Source organism: Pan paniscus, chromosome 1 (assembly GCF_029289425.2).
Source record: "Pan paniscus chromosome 1, NHGRI_mPanPan1-v2.0_pri, whole genome shotgun sequence".
Lineage (NCBI taxonomy): Eukaryota > Metazoa > Chordata > Mammalia > Primates > Hominidae > Pan > Pan paniscus.
Genome location: NC_073249.2, coordinates 146,761,137 through 146,781,512, shown reverse-complemented (window position 1 = coordinate 146,781,512; position 20,376 = coordinate 146,761,137).

Below are 20,376 nucleotides of genomic sequence, written 5' to 3'. Positions count from 1 at the left end.
TGGATGTACAAAATATAAAACCAAAGGGAAAAAAAAGTTGAGCACCTGAATGCATGCTCCATGAAGGCAGGGTTTCTTTGTCTTATTTGTTCTTCAATATATCCCACAATCTTAGAAGAGCACCTGACACTTAGGTAATCAGTGAACATTAATATTTATTAAGTGAACAAAAACCGACCTTAGAAATCAAATTCAAATTTATATTCCAATTACAGTTTGAGGTGTTCAATTAGTCCAAACCATGAAGGAGTTTTCGAAGATAGTGATTTCACCCATTAGATTCAAAAAGAGTCAATGTTGTTAGTTAAGTATATCATCCTTATAAACTGCTATTTACTCATGATTCTTGGGCATACTTGAATGACACTTTTATTTGCCCAAAAATGAATCTTAAAAAATTCCTATTTGTTTCACAATGAGTAATTTTTTCCTTGGGTTAATTTTTAGATCTTTAAAAATTAAAATAAAATACTATAGGGCCTTTCACAACAAATAAAAACTAGTTAGAAACTATTGTGCAGCCCAGTTAAAAAACAAAGCAATAATAAATTTTATGCTATTATATTCAGTCAATTTTTATTCAATTATTGGATCTTGACTTATTTATCTAGATTTTTTTCAGAAAACAAATGACTGAAGGCAATATATATAATTTACAGCTAAATTTTCAATAAAATATATGTAATATATAATTTAGCTAATTAAGAGAATATTTATACTCATTATACTTTGTAAGTTTTTCTGCAACCATGCAGAACATAGAGCTTTATTTCTGTTGTTCTTATTTAATATTTGAACCACCTCTGATGAAATGCAGAATTGCTTTTGACATGTTGAGTACGGAAATATGGGGTTTCCAGAGTGCATTCAGATTTGTAAGTAAATCTACTAATTTTACTACAGTTGGCATAATACAACAATGATTTCTTGCCTATGACACCAAAAGCACAGATAACAAAAACAAAAATATACACGTGAAAAGATATCAAACTAAAAAGTTTCTGCATGTGAAATAAAACAATCAATGAAATAAAAAGGCAACCTATAAATGGAAGAAAATATTTGCAAACCATAAATCTGATAAGGGGTTAATTTTCAAAATATGCAAGGAACTACTACAATTCATTAGAAAAAAATTAAAAATGAGCAAATAACTTGTACAGAAATTTCTTTAATTGTATTAAAAGATTTTTTAACATCATTAATTAACAGGGAAATGCAAATCAAAACTATAATGAGGTATCACCTTTTACCTGCTAAAATGACTGTTATCAGAAAGTCAAAAGATAACAAATATTGTTCAGTGTATTAAGGTTCTCCAGAAAGACAGAAGCAATAGGATATATTAAATATAGGTATCTGATAGGAGATTTATTAGGGGAATTGGCTCACATGATTAGGGAGGCTGAGAAGTTCCGTGACAGGCTGTCTGTGAGTTGGAGACTCTGTGGCATTGATAGCATGCCTCAGTCCAAATCCAAAAGCCTCAGAATCAGGCAAGACAAGGTATAATTCTCAATCTAGGGAGATGCTCATGTGAGTCCTGGAATCCCAAGGCCAGAGAGACTGGAGTTCTAATGTCCAAGAGGAGAAGGAGGAGAGTGCTGAAGGAAAGAGAGAGAGACAAAATCCTTTTCTCTTTTTCTGTTCTATCCAGGACCCAATCAATTTGGATGGTGCCTGTTCACATTGAGGGTGGGTCTTCCCCACTCAGTTTACTGACTCACATGCCAATGTCCTATGAAAACACTCACAGACACACCTGCATGTAATGCTTTATCAGTTCTCTAGCTATTTCTTTATCCAGTCAAGTTGACACCTAAAATTAACCATCACAGAGAGAATGTGGAGAATGGTGCAGTCACTAAGGAAAATAGCATAGAGATTCCTCAAAATATTAAGAATAGAATTATCGTATGATCTAGTGTATCAGTCTGTACCTGAGGCTGGGCAATTTACAAAAGAAAGAAATTTAACTGGACTTAGAGTTTCACATGGCTAGGATGGCCTCACAATCATGGCAGAAGGCAAGGAAGAGCAGCCACATCTTACTTGGATGGTGAGAGGCAAAATGAAAGCCTGTGCAGGGAAACTGAGACCAACTCAGCCTGGACTTTATTGTACATACCATTATCAGCATTTTGCTCAAAGCCAGTAAAGACGTCTTTAGGGAGTTCCATACTTTCCCACATTTTCCTGTCTTCTTCTGAGCCCTCCAAACTGTTCCAACCTCTGCCTGTTACCCAGTTCCAAAGAATCCCTCCACTTTCACATTTTTAGTTATCTTTTCAATAGCACCCCACTCTACTGGTACCAATTTACTGTATTAGTCTGGTTTCATGCTGCTGATAGACATACATGAGACTGGGCAATTTACAAAAGAAAGATGTTTAACTGGACTTACAGTTTTACATGGCTAGGGAGGCCTCACAATCATGGCGGAAGGCAAGGGGGAGCAAGTCACATTTTACTTGGATGGCAACAGGCAAAGAAAGAGTTTGTGCAGGGAAACTCCCCCTTTTAATCCCATCAGGCCTCGTGAGACTTATTCATTATCATGAGAATGGCATGGGAAAATCCTGCCCCCTTGATTCAATTACCTCCCACTGGGTGCCTCCCAAAACACAAGAGAATTCAAGATGAGATTTGAGTGGGGACACAGCCAAACCATATCAATCTAGTAATTCCAAATAATTAAAATCTCTATCATGAAGAGATATCTGCATCCCACGTTGATTGCAGTGATATTCACAATAGCTAAGACATGAAAACAACACAAGTTTCTATGGATGGATGAATAGATAAAGAAAACATGGTCTATATGTACAATGGAGTATTAGCCTTTAAAAGAAGGAAATACTATCATTTGCAACAACATAAATAAACATGTAAACATGTAGGACATTATGCAAAATGAAATAAGCCAGTCACAGAAAGACAAATACTGCATGATTCCACTAATATGAATTATCTATAACAGTTAAATTCATAGAGTCAAATAATTCATTAGTGGTTTCCAGGTGATAGGGGTTGGGGAAATTGGGAGTTGTTAAATGGGTATCAAGTTTTAGTTATGTGAGATGAATCAGTTCTCAAGATCTGCTGTACACCATGTGCCTGTAGTTAACAATATGGTATTGTGCACTTTAAAATTCTGTAAGAGGGTACATCTTATGTTACGTGTTCATATTACATGCAAAGAAGCAAAACAAACAAAGAAACAGAAAACACAAGGACACAATGACATTTGGAATGTATTGGATATGTCAGTTACCTTAATTGTGGAGATGGTATCACAGTTGCATGCATATGTCCAAACTCATCAAATTGTACACATTAAATATATGTAGTTCTTTATATTTCAATTATACCTCGATAAAAATTGTTTAAAAATAAAAGCATGATATTGCTTATGTAGACAAAGCAAACATAAAACTATTGTTTCTCAAAAAATGGTCCTCATGAATGAAAGCATGTTGCAATGTCATAAATAAATTCCATGAATAAATTTTTAATACAAAATACACACTATTCTTTATTTCAGAAAATAAGTTTGAAGTTATAACTGCACATTTTAATAAACACTGAGCTCTTCCTTTGTGCAAGTACTTTTCTATAGGTTTTTATATTATAAATTTTAGAATTTTATTGTAACTCTTTAAAAGAAAAGATTGTGTATTGTTTTTAGATTTGTAAATTTTATCTTAATTTTATATGCTACACAGAACAATGTTTCTTGTGACAAGTTTATAATACAAATGCCGAGCTAGCAGAATTCCATATATTCAATAAATACTCTGAATTGTCATGAATTAAATTCAGAAGATATAATTTTCTGTTGACACATTTTGTCATGCAAGAAAGCATTATATGGATATTTGTATTAAAAGTATATATGTATGTATATATGTGTTTGTATGTTGCAGCTAAATATATATATGTTGTAATTCAAAAATACTTTTTGATGAATACATTATAACTTAATAAGCAGGTTGGTAGTCAAATTAATTCTATGAACATTCATTCTCAACTGATATTGTTAATCACTCTGACATCTAAATAAAAGTAAATTTCCAAGGCTACTTCTATAAAACAATACAGTTTAGTGATTCTGATTCCAATATGTTACCAGCTTTGACTTTATGGAATATGAACTGCTTATAAAGATAAAATGGTGGAAAATGCATTCACTATTTATTGGAACTAATTATCTTCTCCATACTACTTTTTAATGATTACTTCTGCTTTATTTGGAATGACTAATTGAATCAATTTTTGGGGGGAGAATAAAGAACTTTATTAAAAAGTTTTGAAAAATTGGAATTAGAACCAATCTCTGTTGTAAAAACATCCCTTGTATTAAAATAACTATTGTCACTTCTAGTTTTTGCAGGGTTAAAGCAATAAATGTAGACTACATTGACTCTGTATGCCATACAGTATGAAAAAATGATGACTTTTCCTTGTCAGTGATAGGGAGCTATTGAAGGTGAGGGAGTGACATATTTGTATTTGTAATTTAGGTGATGAACTGGTGATATTGGTGAGCATAGCTGGAGGGGAGGAGGCAATACAGGTTACTATTCAATAAAGGTGAAAAATGATGGAGCCATAAACAAAAAGTTTTATAAACCTGGAATAGGCAGGGAGTAGAAAACAAGATATTTCATTTACATTATGATGGACTACAGACACCATTTATGAGGTTGTTTGCTATAGATGTAAGAGATAGAGGAAAGTATATTTCAATCTTTACCAGACAGTTAATGAGTCCAGCAAAGCTTTCCGAATAGTCTCATATTATATCTTACATCATTTTACTCACTGCCCTTACATTTCCTGAACCTTAGTCCCTGTGTAAGGCAATAAGCTACACTTCAGGTAATCTTTTTGCCTGAGAAAAAGAAATGATGGTGTATCATTTGAAAAGAATTTCATAATTTTCTATACTACCATTGAAAGAACATTTTCACACTGTCTTATGTCAGTTTCCTAGGTTTATTAAGATATTGAACCTCTCAGGATAAACAACTGTTGGGTAATGGATGAAGTAGAATTGGATAGAAGGAGATGAATTGAAATTAGAAGCAACAAAGTCCTTGGCTCTGAGGCTGGCATGGCCCTTCAGTGTATGCCATATTTGAGGCAAAGCAGTCAAAATTTTTACCTTTATTTACTAGTCTTTGGATGTGTGCTTTCAGGGAAAAATAAGTCTTGGACAGGATACTTTGGCCCAGTTCCTGGAGAGGGACGCAGCTGAGAGTGCTTCAACCACCAGTACATCCCCACTCCACCAGGCTTGATGCCTTGATATAAGTGTTTCAGTCCTGTAAGCAAAAGCTGGACAAAATATCATTGCATCTACTACAAAATGAAAGACAGAAAATAACTTAAGAATTTTCAAATTATGGGCTGAGCATCCCAAATCTGAAAACCCAAAATCCCAAATCTCCAAAATCTGAAACTTTTTGAGCACCAACATATCATTCAAAGAAAATGTTCACTGGAGCATTTCTGATTTTTGGATCTGGGATATTCCACCAGTATAAAGCAAATATTTCAAAATCCAAGGAAATTTGAAATCCAAAACACTTGTGTTCCTAAGCATTTTGGATAAAAGATACTCAATTTATGCTGCCAAACACACATACACACACACACACACACACACACACACACACACACACACACACACACACACATACACAGAACAAAATCAACAATGACAAAAAACCAAACCAGAAAGTTCACTTTATGGGAATTGGTTTCTCTTTTATTTATGTTTATATCACATTTTTGAAAGAGGAAAATAAAGATAAAGGTCATGATAGCTGCATTAGTATGGATTGATCTGGCTCTGTGAACTGAATCCCCTAAATGAGAATTTCTAGAATAGTTAAAATAGAAAGAACTTTTCCACAGGGACTTTGATTGATCACCATAACCTATACAAGCTTTTGCCTTAGTGATATGGTGAAGATGAAATGCTACAGCTTGTTTGAAATGAAGAATGGTATTTAGAAAGAATATTTTCTCCTGTTCATCGGACAATGTAGAGACTTAAGAGTCACGGCAACTTTCTGTTCTTTGTGCCTAGAATTTATTTCTGCTTACTATTATAAGAGCTAAAGTTCTCTGCTGAGGCAATTCTCAACTAAATCTCTTTTTCTTCCTGTAGTTATTGGGTTCAAAATCAAGTGAAATTCTTCACCTATTATATTTTATGAGAAAGGAAATTTAATTAATAATTTTCTTTTTTTTAATTTTTTTATTTATTATTATTTTATTATTATACTTTAAGTTTTAGGGTACATGTGCACACTGTGCAGGTTAGTTACATATGTATACATGTGCCATGCTAGTGCGCTGCACCCACTAACTCGTCATCTAGTATTAGGTATATCTCCCAGTGCTATCCCGCCCCCCTCCCCCCACCCCACAACAGTCCCCAGAGTGTGATGTTCCCCTTCCTGTGTCCATGTGATCTCATTGTTCAATTCCCACCTATGAATGAGAATATACGGTGTTTGGTTTTTTGTTCTTGCGATAGTTTACTGAGAATGATGATTTCAATTTCATCCATGTCCCTACAAAGGACATGAACTCATCATTTTTTATGGCTGCATAGTATTCCATTGTGTATATGTGCCACATTTTCTTAATCCAGTCTATCTTGTTGGACATTTGGGTTGGTTCCAAGTCTTTGCTATTGTGAATAATGCCGCAATAAACATACGTGTGCATGTGTCTTTATAGCAGCATGATTTATAGTCCTTTGGGTATATACCCAGTAATGAGATGGCTGGGTCAAATGGTATTTCTAGTTGTAGATCCCTGAGGAGTCGCCACACTGAACTTCCACAATGGTTGAACTAGTTTACAGTCCCACCAACAGTGTAAAAGTGTTCCTATTTCTCCACATCCTCTCCAGCACCTGTTGTTTCCTGACTTTTTAATGATTGCCATTCTAACTGGTGTGAGATGGTATCTCATTGTGGTTTTGATTTGCATTTCTCTTATGGCCAGTGATGATGAACATTTTTTCATGTGTTTTTTGGCTGCATAAATGTCTTCTTTTGAGAAGTGTCTGTTCATGTCCTTCGCCCACTTTTTGATGGGGTTGTTTGTTATTTTCTTGTAAGTTTGTTTGAGTTCATTGTAGATTCTGGATATTAGCCCTTTGTCAGATGAGTAGGTTGCAAAAATTTTCTCCCATTCTGTAGGTTGCCTGTTCACTGTGATGGTAGTTTCTTTTGCTGTGCAGAAGCTCTTTAGTTTAATTAGATCCCATTTGTCAATTTTGGCTTTGGTTGCCATTGCTTTTGGTGTTTTAGACATGAAGTCCTTGCCCATGCCTATGTCCTGAATGGTAATGCCTAGGTTTTCTTCTAGGGTTTTCATGGTTTTAGGTCTAACGTTTAAGTCTTTAATCCATCTTGAATTGATTTTTGTATAAGGTGTAAGGAAGGGATCCAGTTTCAGCTTTCTACATATGGCTAGCCAGTTTTCCCAGCACCATTTATTAAATAGGGAATCCTTTCCCCATTTCTTGTTTTTGTCAGGTTTGTCAAAGATCAGATAGTTGTAGATATGTGGCATTATTTCTGAGGGCTCTGTTCTGTTCCATTGATCTATATCTCTGTTTTGGTACCAGAACCATGCTGTTTTGGTTACTGTGGCCTTGTAGTATAGTTTGAAGTCAGGTAGTGTGATGCCTCCAGCTTTGTTCTTTTGGCTTAGGATTGACTTGGCGATGCGGGCTCTTTTTTGGTTCCATATGAACTTTAAAGTAGTTTTTTCCAATTCTGTGAAGAAAGTCATTGGCAGCTTGATGGGGATGGCATTGAATCTATAAATTACCTTGGGCAATATGGCCATTTTCATGATATTGATTCTTCCTACCCATGAGCGTGGAATGTTCTTCCATTTGTTTGTATCCTCTTTTATTTCCTTGAGCAGTGGATTGTAGTTCTCCTTGAAGAGGTCCTTCACATCCCTTGTAAGTTGCATTTCTAGGATTTTATTTTCTTTGAAGCAATTGTGAATGGGAGTTCACTCATGATTTGGCTCTCTGTTTGTCTGTTGTTGGTGTATAAGAATGCTTGTGATTTTTGTACATTGATTTTGTATCCTGAGACTTTGCTGAAGTTGCTTATCAGCTTAAGGAGATTTTGGGCTGAGACAATGGGGTTTTCTAGATATACAATCATGTCATCTGCAAACAGGGACAATTTGGCTTCCTCTTTTTCTAATTGAATACCCTTTATTTCCTTCTCCTGCCTAATTGCCCTGGCCAGAACTTCCAACACTATGTTGAATAGGAGTGGTGAGAAAGGGCATCCCTGTGTTGTGCCAGTTTTCAAAGGGAATGCTTCCAGTTTTTGCCCATTCAGTATGATATTGGCTGTGGGTTTGTCATAGATAGCTCTTATTATTTTGAAATACGTCCCATCAATACCTAATTTATTGAGAGTTTTTAGCATGAAGCGTTGTTTAATTTTGTCAAAGGCCTTTTCTGCATCTATTGAGATAATCGTGGTTTTTGTCTTTGGCTCTGTTTATATGCTGGATTACATTTATTGATTTGTGTATGTTGAAACAGCCTTGCATCCCAGGGATGAAGCCCACTTGATCATTGTGGATAAGCTTTTTGATGTGCTGCTGGATTCGTTTTGCCAGTATTTTATTGAGGATTTTTGCATCAATGTTCATCAAGGATATTGGTCTAAAATTCTCTTTTTTCATTGTGTCTCTGCCCGGCTTTGGTATCAGAATGATGCTGGCCTCATAAAATGAGTTAGGGAGGATTCCCTCTTTTTCTATTGATTGGAATAGTTTCAGAAGGAATGGTACCAGTTCCTCCTTGTACCTCTGGCAGAATTCGGCTGTGAATCCATCTGGTCCTGGACTCTTTTTGGTTGGTAAGCTATTGATTATTGCCACAATTTCAGATCCTGTTATTGGTCTATTCAGAGATTCAACTTCTTCCTGGTTTAGTCTTGGGAGGGTGTATGTGTCGAGGAATTTATCCATTTCTTCTAGATTTTCTAGTTTATTTGCGTAGAGGTGTTTGTAGTATTCTCTGATGGTAGTTTGTATTTCTGTGGGATCGGTGGTGGTATCCCCTTTATCATTTTTTATTGCACCTATTTGATTCTTCTCTCTTTTTTTCTTTATTAGTCTTGCTAGCAGTCTATCAATTTTGTTGATCCTTTCAAAAAACCAGCTCCTGGATTCATTAATTTTTTGAAGGGTTTTTTGTATCTCTATTTCCTTCAGTTCTGCTCTGATTTTAGTTATTTCTTGCCTTCTGCTAGCTTTTGAATGTGTTCGCTGTTGCTTTTCTAGTTCTTTTAATTGTGATGTTAGGGTGTCAATTTTGGATCTTTGCTGTTTTGTCTTGTGGGCATTTAGTGCTATAAATTTCCCTCTACACACTGCTTTGAATGCATCCCAGAGATTCTGGTATGTTGTGTCTTTATTCTTGTTGGTTTCAAAGAATGTCTTTATTTCTGCCTTCATTTCATTATGTACCCAGTAGTCATTCAGGAGCAGGTTGTTCAGTTTCCATGTAGTTGAGCGGTTTTGAGTGAGATTCTTAATCCTGAGTTCTAGTTTGTTTGCACTGTCGTCTGAGAGATAGTTTGTTATAATTTGTGTTCTTTTACATTTGCTGAGGAGAGCTTTACTTCCAAGTATGTGGTCAATTTTAGAATAGGTGTGGTGTGGTGCTGAAAAAAATGTATATTCTGTTGATTTGGGTTGGAGACTTCTGTAGATATCTATTAGGTCTGCTTGGTGCAGAGCTGAGTTCAATTCCTGGGTATCCTTGTTGACTTTCTGTCTCATTGATCTGTCTAATGTTGACAGTGGGGTGTTAAAGTCTCCCATTATTAATGTGTGGGAGTCTAAGTCTCTTTGTAGGTCACTCAGAACTTGCTTTATGAATCTGGGTGCTCCTGTATTGGGTGCATATATATTTAGGATAGTTAGCTCTTCTTGTTGAATTGATCCCTTTACCATTATGTAATGGCCTTCTTTGTCTCTTTTGATCTTTGTTGGTTTAAAGCCTGTTTTATCAGAGACTAGGATTGCAACCCCTGCCTTTTTTTGTTTTCCATTTGCTTGGTAGATCTTCCTCCATCCTTTTATTTTGAGCCTATGTATGTCTCTGCACATGAGATGGGTTTCCTGAATACAGCACAGTGATGGGTCTTGACTCTTTATCCAATTTGCCAGTCTGTGTCTTTTAATTGGAGCATTTAGTCCATTTACATTTAAAGTTAATATTGTTATGTGTGAATTTGATCCTGTCATTATGATGTTAGCTGGTGATTTCGCTCGTTAGTTGATGCAGTTACTTCCTAGTCTCGATGGTCTTTACATTTTGGCATGATTTTGCAGCGGCTGGTACCGGTTGTTCCTTTCCATGTTTAGCGCTTCCTTCAGGAGCTCTTTTAGGGCAGGCCTGGTGGTGACAAAATCTCTCAGCATTTGCTTGTCTGTAAAGTATTTTATTTCTCCTTCACTTATGAAGCTTAGTTTGACTGGATATGAAATTCTGGGTTGAAAATTCTTTTATTTAAGAATGTTGAATATTGGCCCACACTCTCTTCTGGCTTGTAGGGTTTCTGCTGAGAGATCCGCTGTTAGTCTGATGGGCTTCCCTTTGAGGGTAACCCGACCTTTCTCTCTGGCTGCCCTTAACATTTTTTCCTTCATTTCAACTTTGGTGAATCTGACAATTATGTGTCTTGGAGTTGCTCTTCTCGAGGAGTATCTTTGTGATGTTCTCTGTATTTCCTGAATCTGAATGTTGGCCTGCCTTGCTAGATTGGGGAAGTTCTCCTGGATAATATCCTGCAGAGTGTTTTCCAACTTGGTTCCATTCTCCCCATCACTTTCAGGTACACCAATCAGACATAGATTTGGTCTTTTCACATAGTCCCATATTTCTTGGAGGGTTTGCTCGTTTCTTTTTATTCTTTTTTCTCTAAACTTCCCTTCTCGCTTCATTTCATTCATTTCATCTTCCATTGCTGATACCCTTTCTTCCAGTTGATTGCATGGGCTCCTGAGGCTTCTGCATTCTTCACGTAGTTCTCGAGCCTTGGTTTTCAGCTCCATCAGCTCCTTTAAGCACTTCTTTGTATTGGTTATTCTAGTTATACATTCTTCTCAATTTTTTTCAAAGTTTTCAACTTCTTTGCCTTTGGTTTGAATGCCCTCCCGTAGCTCATAGTAATTTGATCGTCTGAAGCCTTCTTCTCTCAACTCGTCAAAGTCATTCTCCGTCCAGCTTTGTTCTGTTGCTGGTGAGGAACTGCGTTCCTTTGGAGGAGGAGAGGCGCTCTGCTTTTTAGAGTTTCCAGTTTTTCTGTTCTGTTTTTTCCCCATCTTTGTGGTTTTATCTACTTTTGGTCTTTGATGATGGTGATGTATGGATGGGTTTTTGGTGTGGATGTCCTTTCTGTTAGTTTTCCTTCTAACACACAGGACCCTCAGCTGCAGGTCTGTTGGAGTAGCCTGCCGTGTGAGGTGTCAGTGTGCCCCTGCTGGGGGGTGCCTCCCAGTTAGGCTGCTCGGGGTTCAGGGGTCAGGGACCCACTTGAGGAGGCAGTCTGCCCGTTCTCAGATCTCCAGCTGCGTGCTGGGAGAACCACTGCTCTCTTCAAAGCTGTCAGACAGGGACATTTAAGTCTGCAGAGGTTACTGCTGTCTTTTTGTTTGTCTGTGCCCCGTCCCCAGAGGTGGAGCCTACAGAGGCAGGCAGACCTCCTTGAGCTGTGGTGGGCTCCACCCAGTTTGAGCTTCCTGGCTGCTTTGTTTACCTAAGCACGCCTGGGCAATGGTGGGCGCCCCTCCCCCAGCCTTGCTGACGCCTTGCAGTTTGATCTCAGACTGCTGTGCTAGCAATCAGCGAGACTCCGTGGGCATAAGACCCTCCGAGCCAGGTGTGGGATATAATCTCGTGGTGCGCCATTTTTTAAGCCCCTCAGAAAAGCGCAGTATTCCGGTGGGAGCGACCCGATTTTCCAGGTGCCGTCTGTCACCCCTTTCTTTGACTAGGAAAGGGAACTCCCTGACCCCTTGCGCTTCCAGAGTGAGGCAATGCCTCGCCCTGCTTCGGCTCGCACACGGTGCACGCACTCACTGACCTGTGCCCACTGTCTGGCACTCCCTAGTGAGATGAACCCGGTACCTCAGATGGAAATGCAGAAATCACCCGTCTTCTGCGTCGCTCACGCTGGGAGCTGTAGACCGGAGCTGTTCCTATTCGGCCATCTTGGCTCCTCCCTCGAATAATTAATAATTTTCAAGCAGATGTTCAGACCCACTTTTTGTTTGATTGAAACATATTAAGTGTTCAGTGATCACTGTATTAGTACTTTAAATATTTTATAAGACCTCTCAATCTTTTATAGTTGAGAAAGTAAATATTAAAACAATTATTAAAATAACACAAAGAAAATAATGTAAACACTTTATAATCTCTCTAATAATTTTAGAAACATGAAACAATTGCAATTTAACCGGGAAGGACCAGCAATGTAACAGCTGAATAGTGAATAGCTGCGTGAGGGAACTGATGATAAAAGATTCTTGATGCTGACCACGTCTTCAAAGTCAGAATGTAACTAGGGATAAGCCCTATGATTCTCTCATCCTTTGGTACATAAACTTAGTCATGAGAGGACTACAAAATAGTAAATAGAAGAGGTGATTTTCTGACTTATATATGGTAAAAGATCTGCTTCTAACAAATAACATAAACAAACATGGAGAATATAAAACTACATGATTTAGGTTTTCAAAGAGACGCTATTGATTAAACTCACTCATTTGACAAATAAGGATATTAAGGTCAAAAAAGTAACATTTCCCAATCAAAATAGCATCTGTAGAGGCATTGACACTCTTGCCTCTACTCTCCCAAATGTCCACCAGAGAACAAAGATGTAATCTTAGTATCTAGCACAAACCTTTTGTTTACCATGAATATGCTACCATGAACCCCATAATATTTTGCTGATTTCTAAAATGTTGAATAACAACTATTTGTGTATAGATCTATTGCTCCATCCATCTCTCAGTTTTTCTGTAAATTGTGGTATCTCTTATTTGTTTTGCTAAAGTAGCTATTGTCCACCTTGCATATTAATCTAATCACAGTGTATCATTGTCCCATTTTAAACATGAAATAAAGATAACTGGGTTATAGAGGTCAATTATCTTGTTCAAGGCCACGTAATTATTTTGAGACAGATTCTGTTTCCAGACCCAAATGGCTCTAACTCCAACTTTGTTTCTTCATTCTAAATATTTGAATGGGCTTCTGATACCAAATAGAAACTCAATAATAGTGTGCTGAATTAATGAATGAATAAATAGTGGGCCAATAGTAGAATTTGTGTTAGAACATTTCCTCCTTGTAAATTTTAAGTGTGTTCTTTGCATTAATCAACACTATTTTCCCCAATTCTTCTATTGTATTTATTTAAAATTTCTTCTCTTTTAAAAAATTTAATTCCAGTAACATCTCCAAGAAACTGTTAATTTAAATGAGGCAAAACATCTCAACCTTTATTTAAATAAGAAATATAGCAGAGTCATAGACTGGGTTTCCTCCGCCTCTCCAAGCATGTGGGAAAGAAAGGAATTGTCAGTAATTCTCTCCTGGTTAATGAGAAAACGTATAAGCCTTCATTGTTTTAGAAAACAGAGATGTCAAAACAGAGATATCATATTAGATATTACCAAGGGCAACAAATTATTAGCTTACTAATAGTTAGAATCACAGATGTTAAGGAGGTTAAGACTTAGTTTCACAAGATATAGCAAACATACCCATAGTTCAGGATTCTTAGAATTGTTAAAATAACTCTTCAAAAACAGTTGCATAATGCAGAGTTACATCTGTTTTTCTACAGTTGTAAATGAGGAGGGGATAGTTCTTCTTTGTATCTTGCTGAGATTTCTTTCACTGCAGTTAGAAGGGTTTGTAGTTTTCAAGACCAAAGCTATAGTTTCATTAGTTAGCTCCAAGAGAAGAAATGGTAGGCCAAAGAAGCCCAAAAATCACAGCATGCAAAGGAAATGGCACAAAACAGGATAATTAAAAAACAGTATAGAACAAGCTGTATTTTTTTTATCAACAAAGACTTCCCCAAATATTCTAGCTGCACAATTTTCTATCACTTTCTTGATTATCTTCACTAAACGTTAAACCATTTAATATTTTATTACATACTATCTCTTGGTATATAACTAGGTATATCTTATTTACCTACTTCATTTTCCATAATTTTTACTGTAGAAATAACATGGTTCTTTAGGTCAGGATCCATAAGAGCTGTTCTACAGTGGCCTCTTGCAATAAATGAAATACTGCTTTGTAGGCATGATCTATCATGCTATATATCGAATAAAGGGAAAGAATGAGTCAAGATTAAAGATAGGGTGGTTTGACCAATAATAGTTAAGTTTCAGAAAAAAAAAAATGGTTCCTATGAAATACATCTAACCCTTGTGTTCTATTTTAAAGAAAGCTTCATATTGTTCAGTAGATAAGATGTATTCAATATTGTACACACTAAAAATTATTATTCATCTTATGGTCTATTTTAGAGCCTTTTCAAAATGCTTTAAAATGCAAAATGTATTCACCTGCAGTTTATCCTCTAAGAAAGATGGTTTACACATAAATATATATTAAAAATTAGCTATATAAGAAAAGAGCAACACTGAAAAACAAAACAGTAATCAGCAATGAGATATTTCCCACTATTATTTAGCTTCACTGAGTGCAATATACAGTTTTTCCAACAAAGCAACATAGTACAATGGAAAGAAAACCATCTCTGGATTACCACAAATCTGACTTCAAATACTATTTTAAAAATCTACCTTCTTCATAACCTTGAGCAAACCGTCTAATTTCTCTAAGACTCAGTCTTTTCAAATGTCAGATGGATAAAAACATTTTTTTCTTGTTTTTAGTCCAAAGTCATAAACATCTTCCAATGAGAGCATCTGATCAGCATGGATACTTTTGCCACACTCAAATTTGTCACGAAGAGAATTCATGTTTTTATTAAAATTTGTCTAATCTTACTATAGATAACTGTACAATCCTTTTATGAATGTTACACCATTTTGAAGTACAGCAAATATTTATATAGCTTGATGAAACACACTTTGGGACAAATAAAATTTTGGGTCATCTAAAAGCACATTCCAAGAAGGGGCAAGATGGCTGACTAGATGCAGCTAGTACATACCTCTTTCATGGAGAGGAACCAAAATAGCAAGTAAATAATCACACTTAAAAGACTGGGCGCAGTGGGTCATGCCTGTAAACCCAGCACTTTGGGAGGGAGAGGCAGGTGGATCATCTGAGATCGGGAGTTCAAGACCAGCCTGACCAACATGGAGAAACCCCGTCTCTACTAAAAATACAAAATTAGCTGTGTGTGGCGGTGCATGCCTGTAATCCCAGCTACTAAGGAGGCTGAGACAGGAGAATCACTTGAACCTGGGAGGTGGAGGTTGCAGAGATGGCACCATTACACTCCAGCCTGGGCAACAAGAGCAAATCTCTGTCTCAAAAAAAAAAAAGAAAGAAAAAAAAAGAAGAAAAAAGAAAGAAAAATCACAGTTAGAATACATCATCTGAGAGAGAACACTGGGATTCAACAGAAGTGATAGGAAGCACCAAAAGCAAAGAAGAAGAGGAAAGCACAGCAGCCTGTTTGGTCAGGATCAGCTGGGGGCTGAGAAGGTCCGAGACATGGGGAAAGGGTAGGTGAGAGAACCCCAGGGCTCCATATTCTTTCCACAGACTTTCACAATCATAGTTGCAAGAGAGCCCCTCGACTTTCAAGGGCCTGCAAACTAACAAAGTGAGCCGTTTCAAAATTGCACAGAGGCACTGCTCCAGAGAGGGAACTCATGTTGAGTAGCACAAGCTTTTGAGCTGTGAGCAGCTACAGCATGGTACCGTTCTGAGAGCTCAGCCTTTAAAAGACTGGGGAGGGATAAGCTCTCCAAATTGGGGGGTGATGCCACCACTGTTGATGCTGGGCAAAAGAAAGAGAGGGGAGGCCAAGAACTTTCATGAGCCCCAAGGACAAATATGAACACCACTGCTGTTGGCTGCCGTGGGACCAAAGCAGAAGCAAATTTTGTACCCTACAGCTGCCTGTCTACATTGTGCCTACTGATAGTGGCTTCATCCTCCCTGGTGACAGGCCAGTAGCCAGCACCTGATGCCATTACTGCTGCTCTTGGAACAAGGAGGGAGAGTGTAGACTGGGCGCTTTTACATGCCCCAAGGACAAATATCACCACAATTGCTGCAGGCTTCTGTGGGACTAAGGCATGAGCAAACCGTATGACCCACAGCTGCTTGTCTATGCAGCTCCCACTGAGAGTGGCACCATCCTCCCTGATGGCAGGCCCACAGAAGGGCCACTGCTGCCCCCATTGGAGCATTCTGCCAGTGACCTGGAAATCACCTTGTATTAGTCCATTCTTGCATTGCAGTAAGGAACTACCTGAGACTGAGTAGTTTATAAAGAAAAGAGGCTTAACTGACTCACAGTTCCACAGGCTGTACAGGAAGCATGGTTGGGGAGGCCTCAGGAAACTTACAATCATGGTGGAAAGTAAAGAGGAAAGAGGTATATCTTCACAGAGCAGAGAAGGAGGAAGAGATTGAAGGGGAAAGTGCTACACACTTTTAAACAACCAGATCTTGTGAGAACTCACTATCATGAGAACAGCAAGGAGGAAGTCTGCCCCCATGATTCAATTACCTTCCACCAGACCCCTCCTCCAACACTGGCGACTACAATTTGACATGATATTTGGGCGGGGACACAGAGGCAAACTACGTACAGCCCATCCTGCCTATTATGGTCTGTGCCTGAACACACTACCAGGGGACCTAAAGACAAGTTTGCTGGACTGTTCCCATCCCCCCAGTACTCAAGCACAACACCCAAGGTATTACCCAGCACAGTCCACCACTTTTGGCACCTGAAAACTCCTCCCAGGGTCTGAGGTCAGGACAACCCAATCTACTGATACCACTACAGCTGTCACCCACCTGCATGAGCCACCTGCATGCAAGGGACCTGGTTCATCTAATCCTTCATAGCCACTGTCAATACCAGCATGGACCACTTGGATTCCAGTGGGTTTCCTTATCACTGCTACTGCCATTGTCCACATCACACCCACTTCCCCAGGGCCCAAGCACCTCACCATATGCCTGGCCCACTGCTGGCACCTGAGCAAGTTGCCTGAAGTGCAAGAATACGCCCTCCTGGTCCTCCTAACACTGGAGCCAGCATACACTGCTCTAGGGCTTAGGTGCAGGCATGCTCAGCCCACTGCTGCCACTGATGGGACCCTCACTGGTCCACCTGGCATCCTAGTCCCCAGCAAAACTTTACCACACCTTCAATAACTGCACCTTGAGCCACTGAGGAGATCACAGATACCATTGATGCTGGTTGTGAAAGAAATCATACAAAGACAACACTACTGCATGCACACAATATCAAAACCAAAATGCCCTACCCCAACAACATATATAATTATCAGGAAAAAGTCCTTCCCTATAAAAGCAAAATCAAAAAATTGGAAGAATCGACAACTATTACACCAAATGTATAAATATCAATATAAGGACACAGGAAACAAGAAAAAGCAAGGAAATACAACATCTCCAAAGAGACACAGTAATTCTACAACAAATCCCAATTTAAAAAATTACAAAATTCTGGATAAAGAATTCAAAATACTGATTTTAAAGAAGGTCAGTGAGATACAAGAGAATTCTAAAAAACCATACAGAAAAAACATTCAGGATATGAATGAGAAATTCACCAAAGAGACAGACATTTTTTAAATGACCAAAGAGAAATTCTGGAACTAAAGAATTCATTGAATTAAATAAAAAATACATTCAAAAGCTTCAATAATAGACTAGATCAAGCAGAAGAAGAACTCTCAGAACTTGAAAACAAGTCTTTTGAAATAATCCAATCAGACAAAAATAAAGAAAAAAGAATGAATAAAGCCTTTATGACATTTTGAAAAACATAAAGTGACTGAATATATGAATTATAGGTATCCTGGGCTTTTTGGGGAGAGAATGAAAGGGTTAGGAAATCTATTTAATAAAATAATAAATGAAAAGTTTCCAAGTCTAGCAAGAGACTTAGACATCCACACATAGGAGGCTCAAAATTCCCAAACAGATACAATGAAAATTATAGTCAAATGGCACATTATATTCAAATTGTCTTAAGTCAGAAGAGAAGATTCTAAAACCAGCAAGAGAAAGACATCTAGTCACCTATAACACCTGTAAAGAAACTCTCATCAGAATAACAGTGTATTTCTCAGCAGACACTTTACAAGCCAGGAGAGAATGGGATGACATATCCAAAGTGCTGAAAAAAATTGCCACCCAATTATATTATATCAATGAAAATTATGCTTTATAAATTAAGGAGAAATAGTCTTTCCCAGACAAGCAAATGGAAATTGATCACCACTAGACTGGTTATAAAAGAAATGCTGCAGGTCATCCTAAACCTGGAAATGAAAGGATGACATTTATCGTCATGAAAATCCAAGAAATTATAAAACTCACTGGTAAACCAAACACACAAATGAGAAAGATAAAGGACCCAAATGGTACAACTACAGAAAACCACCATACCAAAATGATAAGCAATAAGAATAAAAGAAAGTAAAAAGGAATGTACAAAACAACCAGGAAACAACAATAGGACAGAAAAACTCTAACATATCAATAACAACCTTGAATGCAAATGAATTGGAAAATATAAACTGATAGAATGAATAAAAAAACATGATCCAACTATATGTTGCCTACAAGTAACACACTTTAACCTGTAAAGACACATACAGATTTAAGGAAAGGAATGAAAAATGATATTTTATGAAAACAGAAACCAAAAGTGAGCAGGAGTAGCTATACTTATATGAGATAAAACAAACTTTAAGTCAAAAATGATATTAAAAGAAAGGCAAAGAAGGTCACGATACATTGATAAAGGAATCAATTCAGAAAGAGGAAATAACCATTTTAAATATAAATGTACCTAACACTGGAATACTGAGATTCATAAAACAAATGTTACTAGATCTAAAGATTCAGATTGACTGCAATACAGTAACAGTGGGAGATTTAAATAACTCACTGTCAGCGTTAGACAGATTTTCTAAAATACAGTGGACTTAAACTGAATTTTAGACCAGATAGACCTAATAGACATTAACAAAACATTATATTCCAAACACCGCATGTTCTCACTCATAGGGGGGAGTTGAACAATGAGAACACTTGGACACAGGGCAGGTGTGAGGTCACAGGGCAGGGAACATCACACACTGGGGCCTTTTGGGGGCTGGGAGGCTGGTGGAGGGATAGCATTAGGAGAAATACCTAACGTAAATGACGAGTTGATGGGTGCAGCAAACCAACATGGCACATGTATACCTATGTATCAAACCTGCACGTTGTGCACATGTACCCTAGAACTTAAAGTATAATACAAAAAAATTATAATCCATACAGAAATTGGAAAAAAAAAAAGTAGAGTCATTAGCATTTTGGGGACTAATCATATTAAGCAGCCAACTCCAGAAACCCCAAAACCAACTAAAGAACTCCATCCTTAATATTTTGCTCCTCTAGAACCACTCCTGGTACCAAAATCTCTATTAGTCAAGGTTCCCTAGAAGGACAGAACTAATAGAGTGTGTGTGTGTGTGTGTGTGTGTGTGTGTGTGTGTGTGTGTGTATGGGAGTTTATTAGGAAGTATTAACTCATATGATCACAAGGTCTCACAATAGGCCATCTGCAAGCTGAGAAGCAAGGAAGCCAGTCTGAGTCTCAAAGCTGAAGAACTTGTGGTCCAATGTTTGAGGGCAGGAAGCAACAAGCACAGGAGAAAGATGTAGGCTGGGAGGCTAAGCTAGTCTAGCTAATTCATGTTTTTCTGCCTGTTTTGTATCCTGACCATGCTGGCAGCTGATTAGATGGTGCCCACCCAGATTAAAGGTGGGTCTGCCTTTCCCAGCCCCTTGACTCAAATGTTAATCTCCTTTGGTAACACCCTCACAGACATACTCAGGATCAATATTTTGCAGCCTTCAATCCAATCAATTTGACACTCAGTATTAGTTATCACATATATTATTAAGCTTAACCCAATTACTGAACTACATCTGCCTGAATTTTAACTGGAAGCTAGATATACATAGTGTTTCATCAGAAATCACTTTTCTCTATTATTTTGACTAAACTAATTCAACTCAAAATAATATTGGTA